A 27562-nucleotide genomic window follows, 5' to 3' on the forward strand; every position below is an offset into this window, starting at 1 on the left:
ACTATCTTGAGTTTCTGGCAGATGTTTCGGATGACATCATCAGGACAGTAAGTGGTCAAAAGGTCAGATCCATCCAGGCTGAGACATACATAAGTCACACATCATTAATGGCCTCCTGGCTCCATTTTAGAGATTCTTTTAGCAACACCAACTCCATTTTTATTTCCCTTCCACAGTCCTTTTGTATCTCTGCCCCATTTTTTATTGTCCCAGCCTAGCCTTCATGGTAAGTCGTTTCAGAGATGTCCAAAAATCAACGTAGAATACTTTTTTCCCCTGGCATTTTGTTATGCCAGCAATGATAATCCCCTATCTTGGGTTAATCCTATGGTTTCCATCGTTCTCATACCCATGACGGTTGATTGTACTTATTTAAAATCATGCTAACTAAATTCAACCAGGCTTAAATTAGTTAGCAATCTTTTCTTCATTATTTCCCCTAGAGTCTATTTTAAATAATTTTCACATTCCTCAAATTCCTAGTATGTCTTCTACACCCAAACCCAGAGGCTATTTCACTGAAAAGGTTTAAGTCATTAAGAAGCTTGACTGACTTCCTCTTTTCTAATCAGAAAAGTTTACCTTATTTCCTCCTATACACTTCTTCAATTTTGTCACAAAGAAAGAAATACCCTGCTCCCATTTTCAAAACTAATCCCTTCACCTGTCCTAACAACCCCATTTTCACCTGCCTCTCCTCCCTCCTTATTTATAAGGTATCTGTTGAATCTCAAGTAAATTCTTCCCTGATGGCTTGATTCCAAGCTACTTCACTGCCCTAGTTTTACTCTGTCTGAATGGTATTCCTAGGTCTCCCTCACAGGCTTTACTCAGTCATTTTGATTCTTCAATGAGGGATTTCTTAGGAGATTTCTTTTGTGTTATCATCTCTCCAAATTCCCCACCTTGGTGTCTTCTCGTCTAGACACTCTATTTTATGTACTTCTTCTGCGTAAACTGCCATGGCCTTTACAATGAGCTTTGTTAAGGAAAGCAACTCTGCTACTGTCACCAAACCAGCCTGAACTAGGAGAAATGGAGAGCCTAAAGTACCATCAACATGAGGTAGCTTCATATCTCTCAAACTGTTGGCTGGCCCCGCTTTCTGCATAGCTTTAGAAAGCCTGGTTTCAGACCAATACTTTTACAACCAGAGCATCATACTTGATAAAAATCCTCAAATTCTTACTGGTTTATGGTTAACCACAGGGAAAGTCCCATCATGCAGTTAGTTGGAAAAATATTTTACAATAATTACCTAGAGAAGTTCGTTTGAAATGATAATGGCCTAGGTTAGACAATCTTGGAGTATTTTATTGAAAATTCTTGTGGCTAAGATGGTCCTTTAGCTATTCTTGCTTGAAGTTTGTTCCCAGGTGAAAATGCCTTGGGTCACTTCCCAAGAGACCTTGATTGTCCACTTGAGCTGACCAACAATGAGAAGACATCTCATTCTAAAGCTAGTTCCTCAGGAGTCTTCTCTTTCTGTGGAACAAGGCAGGTTTCTGTCCTTCCCCAGTCACCCCGGAGGTCCTCTCAACTTCTCATCTTCCACGAAGCCATTCAGAACCAAGGAAGGTTTTCTTCCTCTTTGGAGAAAATTTCTTAAAAATGAAAGAATGTGAAGTAAAGGAATAGGGCTCCAAAAGTCAAGTGAAAGAATCACAGGACTCTCTTAGGGAATAAGGAATGAATATTCCAAAAAAACACTAAATTATATTACAAAAAAAGTGCCATGGCTCTAAGGAAAGAATAGAACTGCTTTCTACCTCTTACCTTCAGCAAGCCTGTTATGTGCCTTTAAGTTTTTCTTCCTTGTAATATTGTAGATGCAGTTAAACAACATGGTTTCTCGGATTTCCTCTAGAGCTAATATGATACATAAATTTACTCAGTAGTAAAATATTCTAATATTATAATGCAATATATATTTTGAAAATCTATTTATTTATTTATTATTTTTGGCTGCGTTGGGTCTTCGTTGCCCTGCGCAGGCTTCCTCTAGTTGCAGCAAGCGGGGCCTACTCTTTGTTGCGGTGCGCGGGCTTCTCATTGTGGTGGCTTCTCCTGTTGTGGAGCACGGGCTCTAGGCGAGTGGGCTTCAGTAGTTCTGACAGGCAGACTCAGTAGCTGTGGCTCGTGGGCTCTAGAGCACAGTCTCAGTAGTTGTGGCACACAGGCTTAGCTGCTCCACGGCATGTGGGATCTTCCTGGATCAGGGCTCGAACCCATGTCCCCTGCATTGGCAGGCGGATTCTTAACCACTGAGCTACCAGGGAAGTCCTATAATGCAATATTAAAAGGAAAAGTTCTTAAGTGTATTCTACATATATGGACATGTTCAACATGAAAGTATACTAACATAAACAGGCTGGGTTATTTCTCAGTAGCATTATTAAGCACAAGAGCATTATAGAAGATTGTCTGCTCTTCTAAGAGTTTAGGTAAGACTGGGAGCTATAGAGCTACCTGCCATGCTTCTCACATTTCTAGGGAAATAAAAAGTCTGATGGTAAGAAAAACAGCGGCCAAAGCAAAAAATATGACAATAATTCAGTTTTATTTTTTAAGTCTTTCCACTTTACATTTCTAAAGTTGACAGGTCTATTTCTGTAATTCCCAGAGTATGACTAGAATTGCAAAATTATTTAGTGTAACCCTGAAATTAATGAAGAAAAAGAAGGGGGTGGCAGTAATAATAGCAGGAGTAGGAAGGAGAGGGGGAGGGGAAAAAAGAGAATGGGGAGCAGAAGAGAGGGTGGGGGAGGAGGAAGAGAGTACAAAGTAAATGGGAAAGTGAAGGTTCTTTTGTTTGTTCTTCTGGCACAGTTCCAGAGGTAGGTTCAGACGACAAATAAGAGGGTGACAGCCAGCCCTCTGCTCTAGCTAACCATTATATAGAGTCAGAATTGTTTTCCAGGTGCTACCAATTGGCTTCCAGCTCTAGTTAACAAGCTTGTGTATGCTGGGAACAAAACTTGAGCATTCTGAAGGTGTCTGTTACCCCTTCTCTATAATCACTTGTTTTGGAGGTTAGAAATATTATTATGGGCAAACACGCTTGATGGAATTCTGCACCAAGCACTGTTAGAATTGTACAAATATGGAAGGTACAGAGTCCATTCTATGAGATTGTGATCTACTACCAGAGGTGAGAAAAGCATGAACACAAATCCATGTTATAAATACATTATGTTGACAGCTACATATATCCAATAGAAATGGTACAATAGGAAAAAAATAATTAACCATTGGACAAAAGTAGAAATTATAAAGGTAGGAAGCAGAAAAGACCAAAATTAAAAATCAGGGTAACGGGCAAAACTACAACTAGCAGACAGCTATCTGGAAACAAACCGAAAAACTTCTTGGAAGAAATGTGGCTCAAGCAGAAATTTGAGAAAGTAGAATATGATTTGGAGTAGGCATTCCAATGAGGATACATTACATTTATAAGGAATTAGGAAAAAAGGGAAAAGGAAAATGGGAAACAGTAAATTCTATCACTATTTCTAGTAACAGAGATAAGCAGATTGGACAATGAGTCAGCATGCCCCCGAGATACACGACGCCCTGTCACTCTTGTTCTGAGACTTGTTAGTACCTATTACTCTAAAAATAAGTTTATTGCCCAGTCGGTAAACTAAGAGAGATATGTGTTTTTGATTCAAAGCTTCTCAGAATTCAAATATTTTTTATAACAAATATTCATGGTGAATCTCTTAAAGGAAACTATGGTATATTAAGAATACTTAACCAGGATGTTGCATTTAGCTATTAGCTTATAAAAGCCATCTGTTAACATAGAAAACAAACTTATGGTAAACAAAGGGGAAGGAGGGGAGGATAAATTAGGAGTTTGGGATTAACAGATACACAATACTATATATAAAATAGATAATCAACAAGGACCTACTGTGTAGCACAGGGAACGAAATTCAATATCTTGTAATAGCCTATAATGGAAAAGAATCTGAAAAAGAATATATATATGTATGTATGTGTGTGTGTATATATATATATATATTATATATATATACCTGAATCACTGTGCTATACACCTGAAACTAACACAACACGGTAAATCAACCATACTTCAATTTTTTAAAAAAAGCCTACTGTTAAAAGTTTCATGAATTGTGAAGGTCAGTTATTATACACAACCAATATAAAAATTAAATCATATAAAATTACAAGTAAATAAATTATATTAAAAACGAAGGCAATGAATACCCAAAATTCATCACTTTCTAATTATCTTATGAAGAGTGGGAGAATATGTACCTCAAAATACGCCTCTTTGGTGTGCTGATTACTTTGAGCTGTAGGCTCTCAAAAAACCGGCAAATGCAGGGAGAGGCTTTCTCTGAACTCTCATTTGCCAAAAGACAGGGCCTCCAAAAGGGACTCAGTTGTCGCAGACCACCCTCCCCGAGAGGTTCATCAACTAGGAAGGAGGGACTCTTCTCACAGGAGAGAACAGAGGTCAACACCGCACCGAGTCAAACTTTGTCACAAACTCTCATACCTCCCACCCATTCTTTGAAGGGCCCATTCATCTTTCCTAACAATCATTTCCTCTCCCCTAGGAGGCCTACATCCCCTCTCCCCTTTCCCTACTGAGATGGCATTTAAACCTAAATGCTAAGCCATTTCGGGGAGTGACTCATTTTTCCCTGAGTATCTCCCATGTATTCCTGAGGTATCCATGTTCATAAACTTCTGTGTGTTTTCCTCTTGTTAATCTGTGTGGTAAAGCTCATAAGGTAGAGGGAAATGTGTTTTTCCTCCCATACAGTTCTGATCTTGAAGTTACTGATGTCTGTTATCTATGTGGTAGAAATACTATACAATGGGGTGCTACACTGCATCTCTTCCCAACAAATGCTATGAATCAGACTTTTAATCTTTCCAAGAAAGCCACCTGTTAACCATTTACCAGCTCACTACTGCCCATGGAAAAACGATGTTCTCTGAACAACAGGCAGGACCAGCGTCCTCAGAACACACTTTCAGAAATGCTGACTTACAGAAAAAAGCCCATTCCAGTTCTCTCTCCTAACAGTTCCTATATTTATCCTTTGCCACAGCACTAGCCAACTTGCCTGTTTTCCTCAACTCCTACTGATATAGATTCTGTAAGTCTCAGCTCAGACACTGTCCTTTTTGTGGAACATTCTCTGATCTCTCTCTGCAGAAGAAAATAGACCCTAGCTGTCTTCACTGAAGCTTGAATGTGCCACATTGTCCTAGCTATGATTCAGTAGTTAATTCAACAAATATGTGTTCTCCCCCTATTATGTGTCAGGCATCGTGCTAGGTGGTGGGAATAAGGTTGAACTGACAGCCATCGTCCATTCTCCAGTGAGGGAGATAAAATTGAACACTAAATCAATTACTTATCATTTTGACAAGTGCTAAGAAGAAAAGCATAATTGTCTAATGTCTATTTAATCTACAAGTCTGTGATCCCCTGCAATGTTAAAGGCCCATTTCTATCATCCTTCTCTTTTTACTATCAAGCGCCTCATAGAACATAAATGTTGGATAAATGTACTGTGATACAGAAAAAAATAAGGCTTACTTACAGGTTGTTTGTATTTACTGATAAATATTAAAGGATCGTGAAATAGGTAGGTAGATAGATAGATAGACAGGTGGGTAATAGATCAAGAATGCATGAGGAAGATAATACTTACTGCTCAGTGTAACTGAACTCACAGGAGGAAAGATGATGGGAAAAAATGGGAGGGCATTTAGAGAAGTAAGAGTAGTAGAGATGAAATGGAATTAAGACTAGATTGTGATTGTGGAAAGAAAAAGAGAAATCTAGAAAATATCTGCATGAAGAATGAGTTGGACATGATGATGGAGGAGAAGGTAAGAACAGTGATATGAGATGGAGCTGCCTCTAATAGACCAGAATATCATGACCTTGGAGCAATGGTTTCAGCCTTTGCAGTGATGCAGTCACAGTCACTGCTGTTGTTGCCTACAAAGAGAGTTTTGAGGGCATTTGCACTGCAATGTGCATGTAAGACATCTTGGGGCTGAAAGAAAAATTGACTTGGGAATCATTCAACCTGTCCCTGACCACCAACCAGCTAGACCACCATTCATTTCCTTGCATCCTCTAAATAACAAGTTGTTATATTTTCCCATGTACATAATGATAAGAATTCCCTAGCTTTCCAAAAACAGACACGTTCCAAGTGTCCTGCTGGCAAATTCCCACTGAGAATAATAGAAGCATTCAGAAACTTTAAGGAAACTCCCTTATTTGCTGCCAGAATCTTTTTTTTTTCCAAAAAAGTGATAAAGAGCTCCTGAAATGATTTTATGATTTCAACATGATGCACTTAATTGAGTTTGCAACCAAAAACACGAGCTTTACACATTGGGATCCCAAGCAAATCTGTCTTCTCAGGAACATTTTTTTAAAAAGCATTAACATATTGTGAGAAGTGAGAGCACCCACATGTCTGCAAAACAAATGATTCAACCATTCCTCAGGAGTTCTCACAGAGGACATGTAGGCTTATCACATGAAATAAGAACAAATGAAGAGACTTAAATGTATTAGAATTCCAGACACATTCAGATATAGTGATATCATGGGCTGCCCTCTCATATTTATTCACAGATTGGCTTTGAGGCTATTTGTCTTGAAATCCTATAACTATTAGTGCTTGGAAATTACACTGGGAAAAGGCTTTTGTTAATACATGTGACATTTAATCCTAGAATACTAGGATTATATACATAGGTATTCAACTCAGTTACGGCCTTTGAAATTATGTATTCTAATTTTGTTGACTTGTTTGTTGTCAGTCATTTTTGATCACAGACTTCTTTGGAAATCTGATACTATCTCTCAACTCTCTGCTTAGAAAACTGCACATATTCCACATGTCTGTCATACAGAAGTTTAGATTTGTCAACTCCCTGAAAGCTATTCATAAATGATGCAACTGCTAGGGTGGGAAGGGAGGGATCCATGGACCTCAGGTGAGCCATCTCTGATTTGGCCCAAGCATCTTACCTGCAAAGGAAGAAATGAAACCCAGAGAGGCTGAAAGAGAAGTCACCCAGCAAATGGGCAGCAGAGACACCATGGAAATGGAACTTCCTCACTAACTCATGACCCCACACATTCCTACTACCTACTGGGAATTTATTTATTTATTTATTTATTTATTTATTTAGTGGGTGAAGTAGCAAAGAATAGCTTTATTTCTCCACCAGGAAAAGGGGGACACAGCAGGCTCATGAACCTCAAAACTGTGTGTCTCAACCTGGAGGAATCTGGTGAGAAGCTTTATAGCAATGGTTCAAGGATGGGGTGTTGGTAAGGATCAGGATGTGTGCAGAGCCTGCACTCCTTTAATCTGCCCTCAGGCGGTCTGATGAGTTTCTGTGCTTCCTTTAATCTGGTTGAAGAATGCTAACATCTTCCATTTGTTGGGGATTTTAGTTCTGTAAAGAGCTCAAGGATATTGTTCCCTATATCCCTCGAGGCGGAACCAGGACCCGCCCCAAGGCTGCCATATTGTTTCTTGGCTGCTCCTCCCTTGTCTCTGCATCCCTTCCCTTCCCTGATTAGCAACTGTCCGAATCTGCCCTGTGGGCCCTACTGGGAATTTAAATAACCACAAACAATCACGATTTTGGATGTCTGTCCATACCTCTCCCCTCCAAGGCTGGAGAGTCATGGTCAAGAGAAAGTAAGGTCAGAAGTTGGAGAGACTTGGCTTTGTTCCTGGATTGACTGACTGATCATTGCAGGACTGGATATAAAGATTTTGTCTGCATCAGTTTATCTGCGAAGTAAAAACAATTATTTCTGGCCAATTCCAACCACTTTGGACTACTGCAAGAATCAGTAAGATAATATCTATAGCATATTTCTGTACACCTGACACTAATGGAACATTGTAAATCAACTATATTTCAATAAAAATAAATAAATTAGAGGCGGAGTCAAGATGGCAGTGTGGGAAGACACAGAGTTAGCGTCTCCCCACAACTAGGGCACCTGCCGGCCGCTGGTGGGGAACTCTAACACCCAAGGAGATGGGAGGAACCCCAAAGTGAACCAGTAGGATGTAGGAGGACTGAGCGGGGAGGAGAAGTGGAGGCCAGACAGGATCAGAGCCCCTGAGGCCAGGGAGATCAGGAGAGGCAGGCAGGAGGGGCCCTCCAGACCCCAGACCAGAGGAGCAGGAGAGGAGGGTGTTTGCCCACCCACTCGAGCCCAGGAAGCCTGCTGGGCTCCCAGGTGAGGTGCCCTGCCCTCTGAGACCAGGAGTGGGGGGGCACACCTGGGCCTCTTCTGTCCCTTGAGCCCAATCCTCACCCCCCACAGCCGCCAGGGCCTTTTCCAGCCCTGTGGGTCCTGAGCATTGGCCCCGCCCACCACCCAAAACTTGCTCTTGCTTAGGCCCTGCCCTCCACAGTCAAGGCATTGCCCCCACCCTTTTTTTTTCTTTCTCTTCCTTCCTCCTCTTTTTTACTATTGTGGTACTGATGTACTTTCCAGTTGTTCATTCATCTATATTTTTAGCTTTATATTCCTTTTAACATATCTGTTAGTTTCCTAGTCTAATTTTATTTTTTATTTTTTTTAATTAAAAATAATTTTTTTTGGCCGCCCCACATGGCTTGCGGGATTCTTGGTTCAGGAGCCCAGGGTCAGGCCGAAGCTCCTGCGCTGGGAGCTCCGAGTCCAAATCACTGGCCTAACAGAGAACCTCAGGCCCCAGGGAATAGTCACTGGAGTGAGGTCTCATGGAGTTCCTCATCTCAGCACCAAGACCCAGCTCTACCCAACAGCCTACAAACTCCAGTGTTGGAAGCCTCAGGCCAAATAACCAGTAAGACAGGAACACAATCCCACTCACAAAAAAAAAAAAAAAAAAAAGAGACGGCAAAAAAATATGTCACAGATGAAGGAGCAAGGTAAAAACCTACAACACCAAATAAATGAAGAGGAAATAGGCAATCTACCTGAAAAAGAATTCAGAGTAATGACAGTAGAGATGATCCAGAATCTCGGAAATAGAATGGAGGCACTGACTGAGAAAATACAAGAAGTGTTCAACAAAGAACTAGAAGAACTAGAGAACAAACAGAGAAGAACAACACAATAACTGAAATCAAAAATACACTAGAAGGAATCAATAACAGAATAACTGAAGCAGAAGAACGAATAAGTGAGCTGGAAGACAAAATGGTGGAAATAACTGCCAAGGAGCAGAATAAAGAAAAAACAATGAAAAGAATTGAAGACAGTCTCAGAGACCTCTGGGACAACATGAAATGCACCAACATTCGAATTATAGGGGTCCCACAAGAAGAAGAGAAAAAGAAAGGGTCTGTGAAACCATTTGAAGAGATTATAGTTGAAAATTTCCCTAACATGGGAGAGGAAATAGTCACCCAAGTCCAGGAAGCACAGAGAGTCCTATGCAGGATAAACCCTAGGAAAAACACACCAAGACACATATTAATCAAACTAACAAAAATTAAATTCAAAGAAAAAATATTAAAAGCAGCAAAGGAAAAAAAAAAAATAACAAACAAAGGAATCCCCATAAGGTTATGAGCTGATTTTTCAGCAGAAACTCTGCGGGCCAGAAGGGAGTGGCAGGATATACTTAAAGTGATGAAAGAGAAAAACCTACAACCAAGATTAGCCTACCCAGCAAGGATCTCATTCAGATTCGATGGAGAAGTCAAAAGCTTTTCAGACAAGCAAAAGCTAAGAGAATTCAGCACCAACAAAACAGCTTTACAACAAATGCTAAAGAAACTTCTCTAACAGGGAAACACAAGAGGAGAAAAAGACCCACAAAAACAAACCTAAAACAATTAAGAAAATGGTAATAGGAACATACATATGATAATAACCTTGAATGTAAATGGATTAAATGCCCCAAACGAAAGACACAGACTGGCTGAATGGATACAAAAACAAGACACGTATATATGCTGTCTACAAGAGACTCACTTCAGACCTAGGGACACATACAGACTGAAAGTGAAGGGATGGAAAAAGATATTCCATTCAAATGGAAATCAAAACAATGCTGGAGTAGCAATACTCGTTATCAGATAAAATAGACTTTAAAATAAAGACTGTTACAAGGGATAAGGAGGGACACTACATAATGATCAAAGGATCAATCCAAGAAGAAAATATAACAATTATAAATTTTTATGGACCCAACATAGGAGCACCTCAATACATAAGGCAAATGCTAACAACCATGAAAGGAGAAATTGACCGTAATACAATAATAGTAGGGAACTTTTAACACCCCACTGACATCAATGGACAGATCATCCAAACAGAAAATAAATAAGGAAACACAAGCTTTAAATGTGTCTAAACACAATAGACCCGATAGATCTAACTGATATTTATAGAACATTCCACCCAAAAGTGGCAGAATACACTTTCTTCTCAAGTGCACACGGAACATTCTCCAGGATAGATCACATCTTGGGTCAGAAATCAAGCCTCGGAAAATTTAAGAAAATTGAAATCGTATCAAGCATCTTTTCTGACCACAACGCTATAAGACTGGAAATCAATTACAGGAAAAAAACTGTAAAAAAACATATACAGGGAGGCTAAACAGTGTGCTGTAAATAACCAGGAGATCACTGAAAAAATCAAAGAAGAAATAAAAAAACACATAGAAACAAATGACGATGAAAACATGACAACCCAAAACTTATGGGATGCAGCAAAAGCAGTTCTAAGAGGGAAGTTTACAGCAATTCAATCTCACCTCAAGAAACAAGAAGTATCTCAAATAAACAATCTAACCCTACACTTAAAACAACTAGAGAAAGAAGAACAAAGAACACCCATAGTCAGTAGAAGGAAAGAAATCATAAAGATCAGAGCAGAAATAAATGAAATAGAAACGAAGAAAACAACAGCAAAGATCAATAAAACTAAAAGCTGGTTCTTTGAGAAGATAAACAAAGTTGATAAATCCTTAGCCAGATTCATCAAGAAAAAAAAGGAGAGGATGCAAATCAATAAACTTAGAAATGAAAAAGCAGAAATCACAACTGACACTGCAGAAATACAAAGGATTATAAGAGACTACTACAAACAACTATATGCCAATAAAATTGACAACCACGAAGAAATGGACAAATTCTTAGAAAGGTACAATTTTCCAAGACTGAACCAGGAAGAATTAGAAAATATAAACAGACCTATCACAAGTAATGAAATTGAAACCGCAATTAAAAATCTTCCAACAAACAAAAGTCCAGGGCCTGACGGCTTCACAGGCAAATTCTATGAAACATTTAGAGAAGAGCTAACACCAATCCTTCTCAAACTATTCCAAAAAATTGCACAGGGAGAAACACTCCCAAATTCATTCTATGAAGCCACCATCACCCTGATACCAAAACCAGAAAAAGATAACACAAAAAAAGATAATTATAGACCAATATCACTGATGAACACAGATGCAAAAGTCCTGAACAAAATACTAACAAACAGAATCCAACAGCACACTGAAAGGATCATACACCATGATCAAGTGGGAATTATCCCAGGGATGCAAGGATTCTTCAATATACGCAAGTCAATCAATGTGATATACCACATTAACAAATTAAGTAACAAAAACCACATGATCATCTCAATAGATGAAGAAAAAGCTTTTGACAAAGTTCAACACCAATTTATGATAAAAACTCTCCAGAAAATGGGCATAGAGGGAACCTACCTCAACATAATAAAGGCCATATGTGACAAACCCACAGCAAGCATCATACTCAATGGTGAAAAACTGAAAGCATTTCCACTAAGATCAGGAACAAGACAAGGATGTCCACTCTCGCCACTCTGATTCAACATAGTTACCTGTAAGTCCTAGCCACGGCAATCAGGGAAGAAAAAAGAAATAAATGGAATGTAAATTGGAAAAAAACAAGTAAAACTGTCACTGTTTTCTGATGACATGATACTATACATAGAAAATCCTAAAGATGTCACCAGAAAACTACTAGAACTAATCAATGAATTTGGTAAGGTTGCAGGATACAAAATTAATGCACAGAAATCTCTGGCATTCCTATACATTAATGATGAAAAATCAGAAAGAGAAATTAAGGTAACACTCCCACTTACCATTGCAACAAAAAGAATAAAATACCTAGGAATAAACCTGCCTAAGGAGGTGAAAGACTTGTACACAGAAACTATAAAACACGGATGAAAGAAATCAAAGATGACATAAACGGTTGGAGAAATGTACCATGTTCTTGGATTGGAAGAATCAATATTGTGAAAATGACTATACCACCCAAAACAATCTACAGATTCAATGCGATCCCTATCAAACTACCAATGGCATTCTTCACAGAATTAGAACAAAAAATTTTACAATTCGTATGGAAACATAAAAGACCCTGAATAGCCAAAGCAATCTTGAGAAAGAAAAACAGAGTTGGAGGAATCAGGCTTCCTGACTTCAAACTATACCACAAAGCTACAGTAATCATGACAGTATGGTACTGGCACAAAAACAGAAACATAGATCAATGGTACAGGATAGAATGCCCAGTGATAAACCCACGCACATATGGGCACCTAATTTATGACAGAGGAGGCAAGAATATACAATGGAGAAAAGACAGCCTCTTCAATAAGTGCTGCTGGGAAAACTGAACAGCTAAATGTAAAAGAATGAACTTAGAACACTCCCTAACACCATACACAAAAATAAACTCACAATGGATTAAAGACCTAAATGTAAGGTCAGACACTATAAAACTCTTAGAGGAAAACATAGGCAGAACACTCTATGACATACATCACAGCAAGATCCTTTTTGACCCACCTCCTAGAGGAATGGAAATAAAAACAAAAATAAACAAATGGGACCTAATGAAACTTAAAAGCTTTTGCACAGCAAAGGAAACCATAAATAAGACAAAAAGACAACCCTCAGAATGGGAGAAAATATTTGCTAATGAAACAAAAGACAAAGGATTAATCTCCAAAATATATAAACAGCTCATGCGGCTCAATATCAAAGAAAACAAACAATCCACTTAAAAAATGGGTGGAAGACCTAAACAGACATTTCACGTAGGAAGACATACAGATGGCCAAGAGGCACATGACAAGATGCTCAACATCACTAATTATTAGAGAAATGCAAATCAAAACTACAGTGAGGTATCACCTCACACCAGTCAGAATGGCCATCAGCAAAAAATCTACAAGCAATAAATACTGGAGAGGGTGTGGAGAAAAGGGAACCCTCTTGCACTGTTGGTGGGAGTGTAAATTGATACAACCACTATGGAAAACAGTACGGAGGTTCCTTAAAAAACTAAAAATAGAACAACCATATGAGTCAGCAATCCCACTACTGGGCGTATACCCTGAGAAAACCATAATTCAGAAAGAGACATGTACCACAATGTTCATTGCAGCTCTATTTACAATAGCCAGGACATGGAGGCAACCTAAGTGTCCATCGACAGATGAATGGATAAAGAAGATGTGGCACATATATACAATGGAATATTACTCAGCCATAAAAAGATACGAAATTGAGTTATTTGTAGTGAGATGGATGGACCTAGAGTCTGTCAGACAGAGTGAAGTAAGTCAGAACGAGAAAAACTAATACCATATGCTAATGCATATATATGGAATCTAAAAAAAAAAAAAAAAAGGTACTGATGAACCTAGTGGCAGGGCAGGAATAAAGAGGCAGACATAGAGTATGGACTTGAGGACATGGGGTGGGAGGTCAAAGGTGGGGCAAAGTGAGAGTAGCATCGACATATATACAGTATGGAATGTAAAAAATAGTTGGCTGGTGGGAAGCAGCAGCATAGCACAGGGAGATCGGCTCGGTGCTTTGCAATGACCTAGAGGGGTGCGATAGGGAGGGTGGGAGGGAGACGCAAGAGGGAGGGGATATGGGGACATGTGTATGCGTATGGCTGATTCACTTTGTTGTGCAACAGAAATTAACACAGTAATGTGAAGCAATTATACTCCAATAAAGATCTATTAAAAAAATTTAAAAATAATAAATAAATAAAATCACAGAATTAAAAAATATCTATGGCATATAATCGAAAGCATATAACTTCAGGGGGGAATGTCCTCAGAAAACAACAATAATAACTTGTGTTTTGCAGAGCCTTACAACCTAGTGTTTCAACTGTGAAGTAACAAGTTTGGTACAAATAAGTTCGCCCTTATTCTCACGTTCACTGCAGATGTGAATAAGACACTACGCTTACTTAAAGTCTCAAGCTGTGCCCCGATGTTCTCCTATGAAAGCCATCCATCTCTGCTGCTGGAGCCTCCCCTCCTCCTTTGGCGCCAGTCTCTCACGGGGAGGCATCTGAAACTGAGATGCCTTATCCCTGCTGCTGCTGCTTCTGCTTCCTACTCATACCATCTCCCCACCAAAGCGGTCATCAACGTCCCATGCTGGGGTGTGACTGGCACCATTTTTACTGAGATCCCAAAAGATGACCCAGTGTCACATTACCCCACTCTAGATTCACCCCATTGAAGGGCAGACCACACCCTATTTTATTCATCCCAAAGCAAGGCTACTTAGCATTCCTAATGTCCCAGAGATTTTTCTGTTTCTAGTAGCTGGTGCATACTTGGTGTCAAATAAATGCTGATGGCAATGCATTATGAAGAGCACTGACGTTGCAATATGATTATTGTTTCAATGTGGGAGTATAATCCCTGGACTATGTTGCCAGTAAACACATTGAGTCTGGATCATACTGGTGAAATAAATACAAAAATATCAGACTCCAAAACAGATTTATCTAAAATGATAATAATTAAATGTGTCAGCTTATAAAAATATTTTTCATTTCTTAAATTGCAATTTCTGAGAAAGTTCTTTGAGAAACTCTGTTGAATACATATAATTATTTAAATTGTGAACTTGGCTTCATGCTAGTAATACAATAATAGATATTTTTGCTCTGCATTGGGGATCTTTTGGACCAAAAGATATTAAACCGGAAAAACGGGATATTTCACAATGAAAATCCGTGTATGAGCTTAAGAAAGACATGGGGAAAGTCAGCTGCAAATGAATTTAGAGACGATATTCACAGTTAGGCTTTCCTTTCTTTACAAGTTTCATAACTGAGGTAATCACACTTAATCCAGAGAAAGAACTGGAAGTTTTTACTATTCCAATTTATTTCTCCAAGGTCTTAATAAACGTTTTACTCATGTATGGAACAAATATAAACAGAAGTATGTGTTAGACACTGCTGTTCACAGAGAATACAGTGCTGGACAAGCAAAAATGCAAACCACACTTCCGGGCAACCTGCAGTCACGTGAGAAATACAAATAGACAATTACCTGGTGACAAATGTTAAGACTGGGGCCTTATTCTTCCAGAAGTAAGTGCCAACTAAGGTTGAAAAATAATAGACTTTAGGCAAAGGAAGAAGGTGCTTAAAGTAGATAGTGTAGCGTGTGTACAAAGACCCAGAATTGAGAGTGAAGATTTGAAGAAGTAAAATCTCTTCTCTTTCAGGAGAAGCCCCCATGGGTACAATAGTGAATGGAGGTGGTACCCAACCTCCCACTACAGAATCCAAAGGGAGAAGACATTTCACACACTGATGATTGGGACCCAGGCACAAGGGTCCCAATCAGTAGACTGTCTTACCTATTATTTTTAATTTGGACCAAATGAGACAATGAGTAAGGGATGATTAGGATTAATGGTGCAAAAATTAGACCCAATGGCACCAGCCACAGCCAAGCAGTGGCCGTGGTCCCAGCAGCTGTGGTCTGTAATTCCAAAACAGACTCACCTGCAGCTTTGATTCCATCTGTCAGGCTCTCTTCGATTCTCTGAACCCCTTGCATTATTCCAGAAAGTCCCAGTTTTGCCATAACACGGAGATTTGATTTCTCTTATGAGCAAAAATCCTGATTAATACAGATATGAAAAATAGGAAGAGGGGTTCAAGAAATGAAAACGTGGGGAATCTAGGATTCACTATCCAATTGAGGGGAGAATACAGAGAGGCAGTCTCCTTAATATTACTGAATGGGAATCTGGCAGCCCATGGGAAACAGTGGTGAAACAGCTAAATGAATGCATCTATACCTTTCTTGATAGCTTCAATTTATTCCTGAAAACTTTGCCGCTAAATATAAAGCCATTAAGTTTTTTTAATCGTTATGAATTTCAATGGAACAAATTATGATTTATTTCATCCCAAACTAAGACACCCAAACAATTTTCACTTGATAGAAAGATGTATCAACTGCACACTGAAAACAAGCTTATATAATGATAAAAATTGAAAATAAATATTTATTCATAAAATTAGTGCAATGAAGGTTTAATATCCTCACCACAAAAGGAAGAGTAGACTAGGACGTGGATGGCAAGTAGTGGAGGGAGGGTTTGAGGCAGCCATTCTTTGGAAGGTACACTCTTCTTTTGCGCCATTTTATTCACCAGTTTTCAATGTCAAACTGCACTGCAAAATTATGTTATACCATAGAAACCACTTTTAGAACAACAAAATTTTGTGCATGAGAGTTCTTTAAAGAACAGAAACAGTACCTGCACAGAACTGACTCGTGAGTCACCCCCTTTCCCTTGGCGTACGTTCACAAAGAACAATTCTGAATTCATCTAAATGTTGTTCTATATAACATTCTATACAATATTCTCAGACACTCAACTGTTGTGTCAGTCTATGGTTGAGTATATCTTTGAAACTATATGTGGAAATATTCCTTCTCGTAGTATATATCTTTAGCACATTTGGGGGAAAAAATAGTCATTGCACTAAAAAAGAAATGAGTCATTCACAAAGAGGTAAACTTTTTAAGAGACGGTATAAAAAAAATTTATAAACAAACAGTTGTTAGGAGGAAAATGTGTAAGCCTGTGGTGTTCTAGGATGAAGCACTTTCTGGGGTAAGGCTTTGGGGGATCGAATTGCTCAGCCCATAGAATCCGTGAAGTGCATGCAGACTACAAAGACCGAGGGTGAGAAGGGTTAATCTATTGTCACTAGACAGTTTATTGAAGAGAAGAGGATTCTGAAACAGGACTTGGATCCTGTTGTTCCAGAGGAGAAGCTGAGACTTGAAGATGAGAGAGCCGGGCATGGAGTTTTTGGGGCCCCCAGCAAGAGGTAGACCCACAAAGCTTCATGGATATACACAGAGATGCATGATAGGGTATTCACCAATGTCAGTGTTAGCTCAGAGTAAAGAGCTTTTGTATTATTTTTCCTTTCTACTTACATGTATCTGTAGTGATATTTTTTTTTACAATAAACTATATCATTCCTATAACGAAAAAAAATCATAACCCTTTTCAATTCTGAAATAGAATGTAAACAGAAAAATATCCGTTCACCGAAGAGTTTAAAAGCCTAAATTCTTGGCTCACCTCAAAGACATTCAGAAACCCTGGGACTTTCTAAAACCATTCAAAATGATTCTTTAGCTCAGGCAGCTGCAGGGCTGTAGTGGCCAAAGATTTATCCTGTGGGCTGTCAGACTGTAATATCAGTTGAATTCCGTCAGCCAAGTTGCATAAAGATCGTCATGGCTGGGCTTCCCTGGTACACAGTGGTTAAGAATCCGCCTGCCAATGCAGGGGACATGGATTCGAGTCCTGGTCCGGGAAGATCCCACATGCAGCAGAGCAACTAAGCCTGTGTGCCACAACTACTGAAGCCCATGTGCCTTAGAGACCGTGATCCTCAACAAGAGAAGCCACCACAATGAGAAGCCCGCGCACCACAATGCAGAGTAGCCCCGGTTCGCTGCAACTAGAGAAAGCCCGTGCGCAGCAACGAAGACCCAACACAGCCAAAAATAAATAAATAAACTAGTTAAAAAAAAAAAAAAGATCGTCATGGCTGACACTTAGAAAATCCTATGTTCAGGGCGCTGTGCTAAGTGCTATATTTGTATCATCATATTTACTATTCAGTAGAATCCTTTTAAGTATTATTGTCTTCTCTGTTTCACAGATTAGGAAACAAAGGTACAGAGAACTTAAGTAAACTGCCATAGGTCAAATAGCTGGTAATGGTGGAGCTATGGTTAAAGCAATGAGACTGATTCCATAGTCCGTATTCCTAACCATACATGATACAACACATGGGTCAGGATTAACTGAGCACTAGAGAATTGAAATGGGGTTATACAGAATTTGGAGTTCTGTGTGCTCCCTGAAACTCCAACCACCCAATGAGCCTCCTTTTGTCCATGGAATCAAAATTTAGACCTTTGTGTTATAAAGATGTTCTTCTCACGGGACTTCCCTGGTGGTCCAGTGGTTAGGACTCCCTGCTCCCAATACAGGCGGCCCGGGTTTGATCCCTGGGCAGGGAACTAGATCCCGCATGCTGCAACTAAAGATCCCACACGAGGCAAAGAAGATCCCACGTGCCGCAACTAAGACCCAGCACAGCCAAATAAATAAATAAATAAATAAATTTTAAAAAAGATGTTCTTCTCTTGCTTGAAAATGTTGCTGCACCCTGATCTGAAGCAGTCTTCATGGCGAAAAAGCCAGTCCTCATGGTGAATCCCACCTTGCCCCACTGGATTCTGTAACTAGAGTCAGCTGAAACAAACCCCTCTTGACTTTCAGGATACCATGATGCCATTTTGGTTCTCTCTTATTTCCTCAACCTTTAAATATTAGAGTGTCTCACAGCCCTCTTTAGCCCTCTTCCCTTTCCTATCCACGTTCTCTCCCTAAGTTGTCCTAACCAGTTCCCTGCCTAAAAATACCATCTACCTGCTGAACCGCAAACCCACATACCCAAACCCGCACCTAACTTCCTGACACTTCCTTTACAAGGTCCAGCAGGCATCTCAAACCACACTTGTGCAAATTTGAGTTCCTGATAATCGCTCCCCAAATAGCTCCTCATACAGTCTCCCCATTTCAGTAAAGGAATTCATCATTTTTTCGCTTACTCAGCCAAAATTCCTGAGGTCCTCTTGGACACCTCTCTTTCTGTTACACCCCCCACGTGAAGCCTGCTAGCTCCTTTTTCAATATATGTCTAGAATCTGAGACTCCTAACTACCCCCACTGCCACGACACTGGTCCGGGCCACCATAATCTCTTTACTGAAGTACTGCAATAACCTCCTGATGGTCTCCCTAGTCCTGCACTTGGTCAACTTTACCGCCCCTCTCCCCAGCTCCAAAACACACTCTAGTCTCACAAGAGTAGCAAGGACAATCCTGACAGATGGAAATCATATCATGTCACTCCTTTGCTCAAAACCTTCCCTATGGCTTCCTGTCTCAAGCAGAACATAAGCCGAAGTCCTTACTAGGACTTATAAGGCCCTACATGATCTGGTCCCCGCTACCTTTCAGACTTCGTGTCCTAATTCTTTCCTCTAATTCATTCTGTTTAAGGCACATTGGCCTATTTAACATTCCCCTAATTTATAGGCACACTCCCACCCCAGGGCCTTTGCACTTGACATTCCCTCTACCATCTATACCTCAGATACACATGTGGCTAACTATCTCATGTCTTTCTTTTTTCACTCAAAACTCACATTCTCTCAACGTGAGCTTTCCTGGGGGCCACCCTGCTTAAAATGTCACATTTATCCCTTACGTTTCCTTCCATGCATTATTTCTCTCCTTAGCTCTTAGAGCCATCAAATATAACATGATACACATTTTATTTGTTTGCCTTGTTTATTGCATGTCTCCTCCACTATAACAAAAGTTTCATGAGGACAGGGATTTGTACTCACTCTGTTTCTTTTCGTATTTCCACTTCTGAGAATGTACCTGGCATGGGGTTGGCACGTCAAAGATAGGTGTTGACTTCATAAAGAGACGCTCCACAATGTCGATTGCAGAACCAAACCTCACAGTGTGATAAATATATTTATTGAGGACATCTCAACCTTTGAAAGTCAGGCAAAACTGTGTCAAGCCCTGTATCCCGTGTTCTGTGAGAATCTAGCGCCCTCAACAAGATTTCCGAGAACTCCCCGGTGTTAATACTTTCACGGTTACTCTGGATTTGCCTACCTGCCTCCCTGGACTGTTGATGTCATTGCCATTTGATCCCCTATAACTATTCTCTGTCCCCTGCTCTGTGACAAACCGAGACACAGAAAGCAACAACCTTCGCTTCACACCCCTACAAACGCTGACCCATTGTGTGTGTATCTGTAATATGTTTAACTTATAATTTGCAATGACAGAAGTGTATTTACGTGGCTTCAAAAAAAGTTAACATTTAATATTAGACATCCTCAATCTTTATACTTCTTCGACCTGCCTTCAACACTGTCTCACTGTCCGTTTTCCTCCATGGCCGTCTGTCATGCTACTGGGCCATTTCTCCGTTCCTCTCTCCTCAATTCTCTCACTCTTTTCACCATTCTTTCCCTAACATCTGTTCTTTGTTTTTCGAGAGAATACTGCCTCTCCCTCTTTGTATTTTCTTATGATCCATGCCATTAAGTTTTCACATTATACTAAAAAATAGCTTCTCAAGTTTTATCATTTTACGCAAAAGACAATTCCTCTTCATCACGGGAAATTCAATGCCAGCTTTTAAAAGTCTTTGCATCCAAGAGTCCTGGGCAGTGGAGGCAATGGCAGCTGCCTAAGCAAAACCTCTTCAAACAACCTCCAAACGACAAGAAGAATAAATGACACCACACAAAACTCACACCTTTGGCGTAACTAGAAGACAGACAATCTTATACGCTGCAGCTTACCTGTAAGTAGGAAAACAAGCACCCATTTCCAGCAGAGTCAACTTCACAGAGAGCAAAGGGGTTCTGAAAAAAATGCACAAGAAAGATAAGAGAGGAGTGAGATAAAACCACTCCCAGGGTCCCAGGACCGGGGCGGGGCCAGGCGGAGAGCGGGAGGAACGAACCAGAAACCGCCTTTCGCAGAAAGGAGAGCCAGAGCCCGAACGGGCCGCCGTCTCTAGAAAGTTCTCCCCCCGCCGCGTCCCTCTCTGCCGGCCGGCTCCTCCCAGCCTCCTCCCCCCCGCCCCCCTCCGCGGCGGTGGGACCAATCGCTCCCCGGGCCGCCCAAGACCCGCCTCCTGCGCCCGCTGCCCGGGAAACGGCGTGATGACCGCCGAGGGGCCGAAGGCTGCAGGGAGCGGGACACAGTCGGCGCCGCTGCCCCTCGAGGGGGTGGACCTCAGCCCCAAGCAGCATGAGGGCGTGCTTCAGGTCCTCCAGCGAGAGGGCACAGGCACAGGGATGCCCATGATCGGGGACCGAGTCTCTGTCCACTACACGGGCTGGCTGTTCGATGGCACCAAGTTCGACTCCAGCCTGGACCGCAAGGACAGAGTCTCCTTCGACCTGGGGAAAGGGGAAGTCATCAAGGCTTGGGCTATTGCTGGAGCGACCATGAAGGAGGGGGAAGTGTGCCACATCCCCTGCGAGCCAGAATACGCCTACGGTTCTGCGGGCAGCGCTCCCGAGATCCCTCCCCAGGCCACGCTTGTGTTCCAGGTGGAGTGGCGCCGTCGTGGAGGTTGCACTGGAAGGTACTCCAGAGACCAGATCTTTGACCGCCGGGAGGTCGGCGAGGCCGAGAGTGTGGATCTGCCTTGTGGGCTGGAGAAAGCCATTCAGCGCAAGGAAAAAGGAGAACATTCCATTGTGTGTCTCAAGCCCAGCTATGCTTTTGGCTATGCTTTTGGCAGTGTTGGGAAGGAAAAGTTCCAGATCCCCCCAGATGCTGAGCTGAAGTATAACTCAAGAGTTTTGGGAAAGCCAAGGAGTCCCGGGAGATGAGTTCAGAGAAGCTGGAGCAGAGCACCATAGTGAAGGAGCAGGGCACCGTGGGCTTCCGGGAAGGCAAGTACAAGCAAGCTCTGCTGCGGTACAAGAAGATTGTGTCCTGGCTGGAATTTGAGTCGACTTCCTCTAATGAGGACGCACAGGAGGCACAGGCCCTTCGGCTGGCCTCGCACCTCAGCCTGGCATGTGTCATGTGAAGCGGCAAGCCTTCTCTGCTGCCGCTGAAAGTTGTAAGAAGGCCCTGGAACCGCACAGCAACCATGGGAAGGGCCTTTTCCGCCAGGGAGAGGCCCACCTGGCGGTGAACGGCTTTGACTTGGCACGGGCTGACTTCCAGAAGGTCCTGCAGCTCTACCCCAGCCGCAAAGCTGCCAAGGCCCAGCAGCGGATCCGCAAGGAGCTCGAATGGGAGAAGAAGCTCTATGACAACATATTTGAGAGGCTAGCTGGGGAGGAGAGCAAGGCCAAGGCCACGGTCGCTGCAGGAGACCAGCCCGCTGACACGGAGGTGAAGGACGGGCCGAAGAACTGTGTGGCAGGAGGCCAGCCTCAGGTGGAGGCAGAAGTGTGGCCTTGCCCAGCCCTGCTCCCGGCTGCCTGCCCCCCAGCTCCCTACCCTACTCCCCCCGTTGGTTGTGTAAAAACTGAAGAATTTTGAGTGAATTAGACCTTTATTTTTCTAAAAAACAAAAAACGAAAAAAGCACCCCCAAAGAAAGAACGTGTATCCTTAAGTGTGAAAATATTGAAGAAAGAATCCTGATGTTGATGGTAACAGATTCAATGTGTACATTGAATTCAGTGAGAGTCCATGAATCCATATATATATTAATTAATTAATTAAAACTAAACAAATGGGAGGTGGGGGAGGAAGTCTTACTCCTTTAACTAGAATATCAACTGATAAATGTGGGAGGAACGATAGAAAAATGACCATTTTGCAACCATTATAATAAAAATTGATTTAAGCAGAAGTTATCAACGAATGCTTAGAGTAGGTGAAAGTTTGGGGAATAAAGGATATTTACATTGCCTTAAAATATTTATTTTCAAATTATGTGTTAATTAACCGAGGAGGAAATAGTGACTTGACGGTGGAGAAACCTGGCAGAGCCATCACAGCCATGTGATTACAGCCAACACCACCAATAATGGAACAAATGACATCGAGTGCCTCTTGATGTGATGCCCTGAGAAGGACACAATGTCACATCTGTTTGCTTATACAACGTGTATAACCTGAATCTCATCAGAGGAAACCTCAGGGAAACTCAAATTGATGGCCGTTCTACAAATAATAGGTGCTCTTTGAAACTGCCAACATTACGAGAGAAAAAGGAAGACTGATGGGTGTTATTCCAGATAAAAGGACACGTAAGACACATGACAACTAAGGGTAATTCATAACTCTGGGTATCTTAGGCCAGGAAAAAACAGTTAGCTCTTATACGACATTACTGGGATAGTGGATAAGATTCAAATACGGGCTCTGGACAAACAAGCACTCCTGTGTATCCTGGCAATAGGACAGCTGTGATTAAAAAAGAAAATAGACTTTTAATATTCTGGAGGAATCTACAATGTAGGAAATCCAGAAATAGATAAGAGTAATTAACTTTGAAAAATTAAAAGGATGGACTGGGGCAGAGGAATAAAAACCCCAAATGCTGTATATTTGATTTTGAAATTTAGGTCTTTTTTCTATTTCAATGAAAAAATCTCATAACGAGATTCAAAGATCGAGAAATCAAATCCTTGTTAATAGTCTTTGTTTTGAAAGTCTTAAAGTTGGTTTTCGTATTGAACTGTCAGGAAGTTAACTAGCTACCCATCACTTTCAGACACAGTAGCTCTGTTTACACGGCCACTGCCAACACATGAGTCACAGGATCAGACCATAACATGCCCACAGCTTGTCTTATTATTTAACTCATCGCTTCAGGGAGCACATGGGGAAAAATACACTCTCTACAGGCCAACCATTTTAGCACAAACGTAAAATTGCACAGAACAGAAAAAGTTGCATTTCTTAAGTAGTCTGACTAGCAAATTCAATGGTTCTATGCAAGTCTGGACCATGTTTTTGAAAGAAACGCTTTTGCAGAAATTTTGTTTCTCCTTCACGCGGAGCCTGAAAAAGCTGGCAAACTGCCAAACCAGAAATTCTGAAGACTCGAAATGCAACCTGCGTCATTTGTACGGATTGTAATCCATAGCGTGTGTGCATGTGGTCATGCCGGTGATTCATAGATAACACTGTGAATCATTAATTAAAACTGCAAAAGTAGGCTTTGATAAAATATGATTTAATGAAATGCAAAAATCACATTTTAGCAAGCTGGTATTGTCCTCTACTTAATGTCTCCTTCCTCCCCCACCCCACCCCCAACTCCTTCCCCTCTTCCTCTCTCTCCTTTCTCTCCTATCAAAGCTCACACTGGGGACTTCCCTGGTGGCGCAGTGGCTAAGAACCCGCCTGCCAGTGCAGGGGACACAGGATCGATCCCTGGTCCGGGAAGATCCCACGTGCCACAGAGCAACTAAGCTTGCATGCCACAACTACGGAACCCACGCGCCTAGAGCCCGTGCTCTGCAACAAGAGAAGCCACCGCAATGAGAAGCCCACGCACCGCAATGAAGCGTAGTCCCCGCTCGCCGCAACTAGAGAAAAGCCCACGCGCAGCAACAAAGACCCAACGCAGCCATAAATAAATAAATAAATAAATAAATAAATAAATAAATTTATTTTAAAAAAAAAGCAACTCGCATTGGTTTCAGGTTTCAGCCAAAGTTTGAGGGTTAAATGTTACATACCTTGAGAAAAGCTTTTGCCATGTTACCAGTTATTTCAAGGCAATTTTAGATAAGAATCCAAAATTAAATATGACCTATGGGTATTGTGACCTATGGGTATTTTACCTGGAAAAAAATGCAAACTTAGAAGTGTTTTGACAGGGCTCCCCACTTTATGAAAATCTAGACCCTTCTAATTTGTCAAGGAGGTGGAGGACTATTAAAAGTGTTTGTCTAAATTATGGAAAGGACCAATTTAGTGGACTTGCGAAAAAAGAAATGAAAATGTTATAATCAAGTCAAAACCTTTAATCATTCATTTAAAAAAAAAATTAACTTCTCTCCTAAACTTAAAGTTGTTTTCCTTTCTTTTCTTCTCCAAAAATTGGGTTTAGTTGAGGTTCTGGAAAGAACTTTGTGGTTTACTTTAGGTTAAATAAGCTGAAAATTCACTAGATATCAGCATAAAATCTTTTAACGAAACATTTTGCATAGGAACATATTTTTAATTTCCATAAATCTAATCTACTAAAGTCTAAAAGCCAGCTCAGAGTTTTTCTTGGCAGATTCGTACAGAGAAAAAGGAAAGCAACGAGTTTGTTTTCTTGCGCCTGTATAAATGCACCACCCCTGCACAGCACATCGTAAAGCCTGTTACATCTGAGGAACACAATTAGTAATTGTAATGACATTTATGTCTGATGAATGAAAATATGTTCATGCTACTGCAAAATAATTTAAGCGAACTCACGTGTGTATGTGAAGCAAATCAAACACAAGAAACATGGTCTTCTTGTTCTGGAAGAATAAACAGAAAATAAATAAACATAGAACAAAATAAAAAGTAATTAAATACTTTCTCATTAGAAATGAATATATAACAATAAATATAAAAGAAAACACTATGCAAGAAAAATACTTCTTTACTCAACCACATCCTCCGGGCAATATTGTGAGAAACGTCCCCACTAAACCCAAGAAAGAGACTGAAGTAAATGAAGTATTACTGCCCATTTCCTGTGTGTTGAATCAGTAAAGCTGTATTAAATTCCACATAAAGTTTAAAGTGACACCGTCCTTGCATTCCTGGAGCTCTCATGGTACAGGAGAGAGACATGCACACTCATAACACACCTACGTAATTGTGTAAGTACAACAGCTGAGGTGTGGTCCAGGTCCAATGGGATCACCGAAGTGGAAATCTCACCTTGCCTGGAGATATCACAGAATATTTCATGAAGGAGGTACATTTTAGCTGAGTAACAAATGACTACAAGGAACTCTCTGGACAGTTGCAAGGAGAACACTTGCAAAGGCGTGGAAGAGAAGAAGAGCATACAATATTTTGGAAAGCTAAATGTTTCAGCAGAGCTGGAGTATGAAAGGGAGAAGTTAACAATTTACCCATTATATTAAGGGTATTTAGGAGTCACTGAAATACTTTCATTGATTTTTTTTTTTTGCTATCAAATTAATTCACATTCATCAATAAATGTTTTTAAACAGGGAAAACATAAAGAAGAAAATTAAGTCTACTTTACATCCTATTGGTAAATAATCATGTGACTTGACACATATTTTATGCCACAGCCCTGCTTCTAAATATCTTGTCCACTTATTTTCCACAACAATGAATTCTCCTCTCAGTTTTGGTTCCTTCAGGTTGATTCAATTTTCCCTAGACTTTGCAGCGATTTCTTTGATTTTGTGGTACGTAGTTGCCGTTTTCTTCTCTTGGCACTAATAAACATAGTTTTCTTTTTCCGTTACTGTTTCCTCCTCTTGTTCTCCTTCTACCAGATTGATCAGTTGTTGAGAAGGGTTTTTAGAGGTTTGCTCATAGAAGCAGCGGTGTTGGAAACCCAGAGCAAATTTTCCAGTTTTCGTTCAGAGTAAGTACATGTAAGTGGCACTGCTGGGCCAACAAGTACTGTTTAAAGGTGTCTGGTTCACAGGGCGAATTGCTTTCCGGAGAAATAACAATTTTCATTCCCATTAGTAATGGATGAATGCTACTTTCTGGCATTCTTACTAACACTGAGTGTCATCTTTCATCTTTGCAAACAGCTGAGGGATTTAAAAGAGCCATGCGATAAAATCAGGATTGCCCTTTATTCCTATCGCATTTCCTGCAGTGTGTGAGACAGATAGGAGATGCGGGAGTGCGGTGCCTTTGTAGTCAGGAAGACAAGGAGGTTAGTGAAATAATCTAGATGAGAAATTAACCAAGGAAGTGACAAGAAGAAGAAGAAGTAAGGAAACGGATATGAGAGATAATAAGAAAGTACAAATACTGTAACCAAGAACATGTTGCTAAGGGAGAGATGAAAAATCATTCTGAAAATGACCATTATCTATAAGACATGTTACACACATGGGCGCATATAAATCTCACAACAAATTTAGGAAATAAGTGTTATTATTCTGATCGTTCGGATTTGTAAAATAGGTTGAAGTACACATTTAGAAAGTTGCTTTGTAAGGATCCCACTCGTGACTAATCCACACTCCCCCCACAGCACACTGTACTACACTAGCTTCTGAAATGCTGCCTACTTTGCTAACGTGAACATCTTGGTATTGAAAGAAATTTCTAGCTCCATCTCCACTTCCCTGGAAGTGCCTTCCTTTCCTTAGATTTCAGGCCAGTTTGTCACCCTGCTGTCTCAGTTTTGTGATGCGCTCAAAAACCACGTATCACTTGTACAGTTTTGTCTTTCTTGTTGTTAGGGTAGGAGTGACGCTCTTTCCAGCTTTCTACATCCTGAGCAGAAGCTAACGTCTCTCCATTCATTTTCAGCCTCTGTGACCCTTCAAGACTCTTAACATGTCTACTTCCACCCACCTATCACTTACCTCTCCTTATATACTTTCCACCTCTTTATCTATGCGGGATGCCTCCTGGGAGAGTTCCTTGGACT

General features: G+C 40.7%; 1 long non-coding RNA gene and 1 pseudogene across 1 annotated transcript; one reads left to right on the forward strand and one right to left on the reverse strand.

Annotated features, from left to right (window-relative positions):
- Nucleotides 1-445: 445 nt before the first annotated feature.
- LOC137770885 (uncharacterized) lies at nucleotides 446-16507 on the reverse strand. The gene is made up of 3 exons (XR_011075254.1): nucleotides 16415-16507; nucleotides 15865-15982; nucleotides 446-2283 (listed from the first exon to the last, which is right to left on the reverse strand). It is a non-coding gene; the product is annotated as an uncharacterized lncRNA (long non-coding RNA).
- A 4658-nt stretch (nucleotides 16508-21165) lies between these two features.
- LOC137770456 (peptidyl-prolyl cis-trans isomerase FKBP4 pseudogene) lies at nucleotides 21166-22507 on the forward strand (annotated as a pseudogene).
- Nucleotides 22508-27562: the final 5055 nt, after the last annotated feature.

This window comes from Eschrichtius robustus, chromosome 10 (assembly GCF_028021215.1).
Source record: "Eschrichtius robustus isolate mEscRob2 chromosome 10, mEscRob2.pri, whole genome shotgun sequence".
Classification (NCBI taxonomy): domain Eukaryota; kingdom Metazoa; phylum Chordata; class Mammalia; order Artiodactyla; family Eschrichtiidae; genus Eschrichtius; species Eschrichtius robustus.